Source organism: Orycteropus afer, unplaced genomic scaffold (genome assembly GCF_000298275.1).
Source record: "Orycteropus afer afer isolate SDZICR_OR568_19922 unplaced genomic scaffold, OryAfe1.0 scaffold00061, whole genome shotgun sequence".
Taxonomy (NCBI): domain Eukaryota; kingdom Metazoa; phylum Chordata; class Mammalia; order Tubulidentata; family Orycteropodidae; genus Orycteropus; species Orycteropus afer.
The window spans coordinates 4,852,650-4,858,879 of NW_006921648.1; positions in this window are offsets into that span (position 1 = coordinate 4,852,650).

A 6,230-nucleotide genomic window follows, 5' to 3' on the forward strand; every position below is an offset into this window, starting at 1 on the left:
CTCTCTATGTCTTTCTCATCCTCAGTGCTGCCATCCATATTGGTCACTCCCATTTGGTACATTGCCCTTCTCTTAGATTCCTAAATATTTTTTATAACTGTGCCCCATATGTACCCTGTTATATATAGGAGCGTACATGTAGAATTTGCAAATATGTATGTAGAAATATCCCCACCACACCTATACACATGTGCAGGTGTACTCCCATATGACCTCCCTCACCTGTTTAACATACATATTTACCTATGTATCGATTCACAAATTGTTATTTGCTATTACTGCCGTTACAGGACTGTGTCTGTTGTATCCTTTACTGAGGCTGTCCTTTATCCTTGCACACCTCTCAGTGTCTGCCTTTGATTTGGCCATTTGTTCTCACTTCCTCCATACTGTGTTCTCCCCTTCCCTGGACCAGAATTAATTCTTATCGACCATCTAGTTAGTGATTTTCCCCCTTTGCTCCTCCCCTCCCTGGCAGACCATCAAAGAATGTTTCTTTCTGTGTGTAAACCTGTTCTTGACTTTTTATAGTAGTGGTCTCATGCAGTATTTGTCCTTTTTTGCTCTTCTTACTTCACTCAATGTAATGTCCTCCATAATCATCCATGTTGTATGATGTTTTGTGGGTTCACGGTTATTCTTTATCATTGCATAATATCCCATTGTGTGTATGTACCACAGTTTGTTCATCCATTCCAATATTGATGGACATTTAGGTTGTTTTCATCTTTTTGTGTTTGTGAATAATGCTGTGATGAACATGGGTGTGCATATATCTGTTCATATCACTGCTCTTATTTTTCTAGGATTTGCACTGAGGAGTGGGATTGATGGATCAAAGAATATTTCTATTTTTTGCTTTCTAAGGAAGCATCCTACCATTTTCCACAGTGGTTGCACCATTTTTCAGTCCCACTAGCAGAGTTTCAGTCTCTCCACAGCCTTACCAGCATCTGTTGTTCTCTGTTTTTTTTTTTAATCAATGCTCTTATTGCTAAGGTGAGATGGTATCTCATTGTAGTTTTGATTTGCACTTCTCTAAAGGCTAATGAAGGGAGCTCTGGTAGCGTAGTGCCTAAGGCACTTGAATGCTAACCAGAAGGCTGGTGGTTCAAACCCACTAGCCACTCCTTGGAAGGAAGATGGGGCAATCCACTTCCGTGGTGGTGTTGTTGTTGTTATGTGCCATTGAGTCGGATCCAACTCATAGTGTAGTGATACTGCCTCGGAAACCCAAGAAGCGGTCGCTATGAGTCGGGTCTGACTCTCTGGCACATAACAACAACAACAAAGGCTAATGATTGTGAGCATCTTTTCATTTGTTCATTAGCCACCTGAATATCTTCTTTGTTAGTGTCTGTTCATGTCCTTTGCCTATTTTTTAATTGGATTGTTTGTCTTTTTGATGTTGAAGTGTAGATGTTTTCTATACATTTTAAGGATTAGATCTTTGCCAAACTTTTTTCCCCAGTCTGTAGGGTCTCTTTTTACACTTTTGGCAAAGTCTTTTGGTGAGTATACCAAAAACCAAAACCAAACTCACTGCCTTTGAGTCGGTCTTGACTCAAGGTGATCCCTCCTTGGGTTTCCAAGATGGTATCTCCATGGAAGTAGATTGCCCAATCTTCCTTCTGCAGAGTGGTGGATGGGTTTGAACTGTCGGCCTTATGGTTAGCAGTCAGATGCCTTAGGCACTATGCCACCAGAGGAGATCTCAGTTCTCTGATGTATCTTCTGTCATTTCTGCATTATTAGCTACAGTTGGCATATTCTGTTTACGCTGCACGTTAGGGCTCCTTGCATTGCCCTTATTTCTACCACTGTGTGTTCTGAGTGCCTTCCAGTGGACTGGGCTCCTTGTCCAGCACTGCCCTGGTCAGCATTCTGTTGTGATCCATTGTCCTTTATTTGTTGTTGTTGTTGTTGTTATGTGCCGTCGAGTCGGCCCCGACTCCTAGCAACCCCTCCTTGGGTTTCCGAGGCAGTATCACTACGGAGGTAGGATTGCCCAACTTTCCTTCCGAGGAGTGGCTGGTGGGTTTGAACCGCCAGCCTTCTGGTTAGCAGTCAAATGCTTTAGCCATTATGCTACCAGAACTCCTGTCCTTTATTTAGCATTGCTTAATAGAATTTGGCAGGAGCTCTGGTGGCGTAGTGCCTAAGGCACTTGACTGCTAACCAGAAGGCTGATGGTTCAAACCCACCAGCCGCTCCTTGGCAGGAAGGTTGGCCAACCTGTAGTGATACTGCCTAGGAAACCCAAGGAGAGGTCACCATGAGTCAGATCTGACTTGATGGCAGTGAGTTTTAATAAAATTGGCACCAAAGATCACTTTGCATACATTTTATTAGTTGTTGCATTTAGTTATCTGAAGAATCCATTAAGCAAGTATTATTATCATTATAAAGAATCCTGGTGGAGCACAGGTTAAGTGCTTAGCTACTAACCGGAAGGTTGATTGTATGAACCCACCAGCTGCTCTGCTGGAGAAAGATGTGACAGTCTGCTTCACTAAAGTCTTATAGCCTTGGAAACACTATGGGGCAGTTCTACTCTGTCCTATAGGGTTGCTGTGAGTTGGGGTCAACATGATGGCAATGAGTTTTTTGGTTATTATTATTATTCCACATTTAACCATTGTCAAGTATCTGAGTTTCAAATACTTGCTTAAGCTTCCAAAGCTATTGTGTGTCAGAGCCAGGAACTAAATCCAGGTGGTGAGGCAGAGATGCTTAACTCTTACCTCAAACCACATTTAGTTGCCTTGCTAGGTCTCCCCGTGTTCTCTAACCTTCCACATCAGATAGGAGTAGGTTCAGTTGCTTTTAACAGAAACTCCTAATATAACAGTAACTGAAATAAGTTAACAGTTTATTTGTATTTCTGATGTAAAAGAAGACCTTGGTTAATAAGGTAACTCCATGAATGCAATGGGTACCCAACTCTATGTTTCACAATCCCTTGTGTGTGAATCTCCTCATGGTACAAAATAACTTCTGGAGATCCAGCCATCATGTCTGTGTTCCAGATGGTAAGATGAATGACTCGGGAAAGAAAGGTGCACTTCTCTTCAAGAAAACTCCCTAGTAGGCCCACTCACATTTTCCTTCATATATCATTGGCCAAAAATTTATCATGTGGTCACCAACGTGTAAGAGTGGCAGATAATGTAGGCTTTTACTGGACACCAGTAAGCTGAATAAAATGTGATTCTCAGTTGCTGATGAGGGAGGAAAAGACATTTTGAGTTAGATAATTAGTTGTCTCCGCCACATCTCTTTATCTCTGTACACCCAGTCTCTGTGAACCTGTTTACGTCTTTAGCAAGGACCACACACAATCAATACTGAGCAGTTGCTCTGTTCCCCACCGTCCCCCTCACTGTGGTTGCTTTCTGCTCCACTTCTTCCCTGGTTCTGATACCAGGGCACTTTTCCTCCAGCATTGCTTTCTCACGCCAGCCCCCTGACCAGGAAGCTTCCTTGGATCCTCTTTACCTGTGAGATTAAGTCTACATTCCACTTCCCAAAATGCCTACTCGCTTTTTCATTACGTAGCATGGCATCTCCACCTCCTCCCTTGTGTTCACGTCATTCCCTCTGACCTGAATGCCTTCACTCCTTTGTCTCCTCTGCTCTGAACCCCACCTGTCCTTAATACCCTTCTCAAGTCCATGCATTCATTCATTCACAGAAAACCTTGCTGCTGTCTGGTCGATTGGACTCACAACAATCCCATGTATTCTAGTGAAGACCTGCTCCATAGGGTTTTCCTGACTGTAAACTTTATGGAAGATTACCAGGACTTTCTTCTGTGACACCTCTCAGTGGGTTCAGACCATCAGCCTGGAAGTTAGTGGTCGAGTACAAACCATTTATGCTACCCAGAGACCTCCTCGTTGCTGAACAAGTGTTCATCACTGTATGTGAAGTACTCAGGACAGTGGCTAATGGATGGTGGTAGTGGTGTTAGGGCAACCTCATCTGAGAGAGGAGAGCTGCCTCCCGAGGTTCTCTTGACTGTAAACATCAGGGAGACCGATCATCAGGTCTCTCTCCTAGGGAACCTCTGCTTGACCTGCTAACTGTTTGGTTAGCATTTGAAATGCTTAGCCATTCCCCGTCAGAGCTGCATAATAGATGGTGACTGTACCAGTTGTTAATAGTAATGATAATAAAAGTGGCCATTGAGCACATGTCCTATTTTTCAGTCTGTGTCCTTCCCTTCTCAGTCACCCAGGGCCCAGCCAGTGCAAAGTGAGGGGTTTCATTGATAGTGATAAGGGTGAGTCTGTTCCTTTGGGGAGAAGAAGTTCCTTTTATCTGATGGAGCTTATCTTTGGGACTCTAGCCAGGGAACTGAGCTCAATGTTGTTCTAATGTTTGGGAAGTAATTACCTCCACTCTGGTTCTGAATTTAGAAAGTATTAACTGATAAGAAAGAATGAGGTTTCATTCATTTGCAATTACATTATGAATTGCTAATTATGGTATATGTTAGTTGCCATCTGAAAGGGTGTTTTCACCTGTATGAGATACAGCAAAGATTTCAAAAGATATTCTTTTGAGAATCTATAGGTATTCCTCAACTTACAATGTATTTGAGTTACGGCAACCTGCACTATGACCATCCTGTGTTTTTTTTTTTTTTTTTGTAATCTTATTATTAGTTAATATTATGTCCCACATATGTTGCTCTGTCTATCTGTGACTTTATATATAATGTTTCCAACCTTCAAAGACAAAGGAGGATCAGATTTATAAAGACGCTGATAATAAAAGGCAGTAATAATGAAAAAGAAACGAAAAGAGAAACTTAGGTATTTGACTTACATCAGGACTGACTTGTGACAGCATCGTCAGAAAGGAATCCCATCTTTAGTCAGTGTCTACCTCTCTGTGTCAATCCAAGCACAATTTGGATGCTCGTATTAGTCAGTATAAGTTAGGTAATGCTGCCATGACAAACCAACCCAACATCTGAATAGCTTAACGCAAAGGTTTAGTTAATGCTCACATTACGTATGTGTTGTGGGTTGGTAGTGGGGCTAATCCATGGTGACAGAGCCACTGTCACCCCAGCATTGCCAGTCACCAGTTCAAGGGAAGAAGAGAACTCCAGAGGCTTAGGTAGTGAGGTAGATAGCTGTTGTCGAGTGGACTCTGGCTCATGGCAACAGAATAACATGTTGCCTGGTCCTATGTCATCCTCATGATCACCGCATGTTTGAGCCCACTGTTGGGACTACTGTGACACTCCATCTCATCAAAGGTCTCCTTCACCCTTGCTGGCCCTCTGCTTCACCAGACATGATGTCCTCTTCTAGAGACTGATCCCTCTTGATGATATATGCAAAGCAAGTCAATGTGTGTGACCACAATAGTGTGATTCACACGGTCCTCACTGGCTGGTTTTTGGAAGTAGATTGCAAGGCCTTCCTTCCTGGTCTTAGTCTGGAAGCTCCACTGAAACCTGTTCACCATGGGTGACCCTGCTGGTATTTGAAATGGCCTAGTTTCTAGGATCAGGAGCTCTGGTAGCATAGTGCTTAAGGCACTTGACTGCTAACCAGAAGGCTGGTGATTCAAACCCACCAGCCACTCCTCAGAAGGAAGATGGGCAATCTACTTCCATAGTGATACTGCCTCAGAAACCCAAGGAGGGTTCACTATGAGTTGGGTCTGACTGGATGGTACATAACAACAACAGCAGCAGCTTCTAGGATCAGAGTGTAAGCCACCACAGGATTACAAAGTGACAGAAGGGTGGTGGTCTGGAAGGTTACACATTAGCATTTAAAGGGCCTGCCCAGAAGTAGCATGCATCAACTCCAACACATCTAAACCCCACCTCACCTGCAAAGGAACCAGGGGATGTAATTCTGTCATGTGACCACAGGGTGGGGAGCCCCAAATTTTCGGACAGAACCAGTGCCTTCCACCATGCATCCAAAGAAATGATTACAACTTGTAGCCACCCTACCTCATGTCTGAGTGATGCATACCCCAATCTTGCCTCTGAGCAAGGGTGTTTTCTGTCTTTACCAATGGGGTGGTTGGTTGCCGGTGCAGTGGGAGTGTGAACCATGGCTTTTCTTTGGAGAGTTGCATGAGTTGCTGTGTTGACTGCCTCCATCCACATCCTTCCTCAAGCTCACCTGTCTAACCTACAATCAGATGGTGGCTGGACATCACTGCCCAGAAGGTGGAAACCATGCTGCCCACGTGGA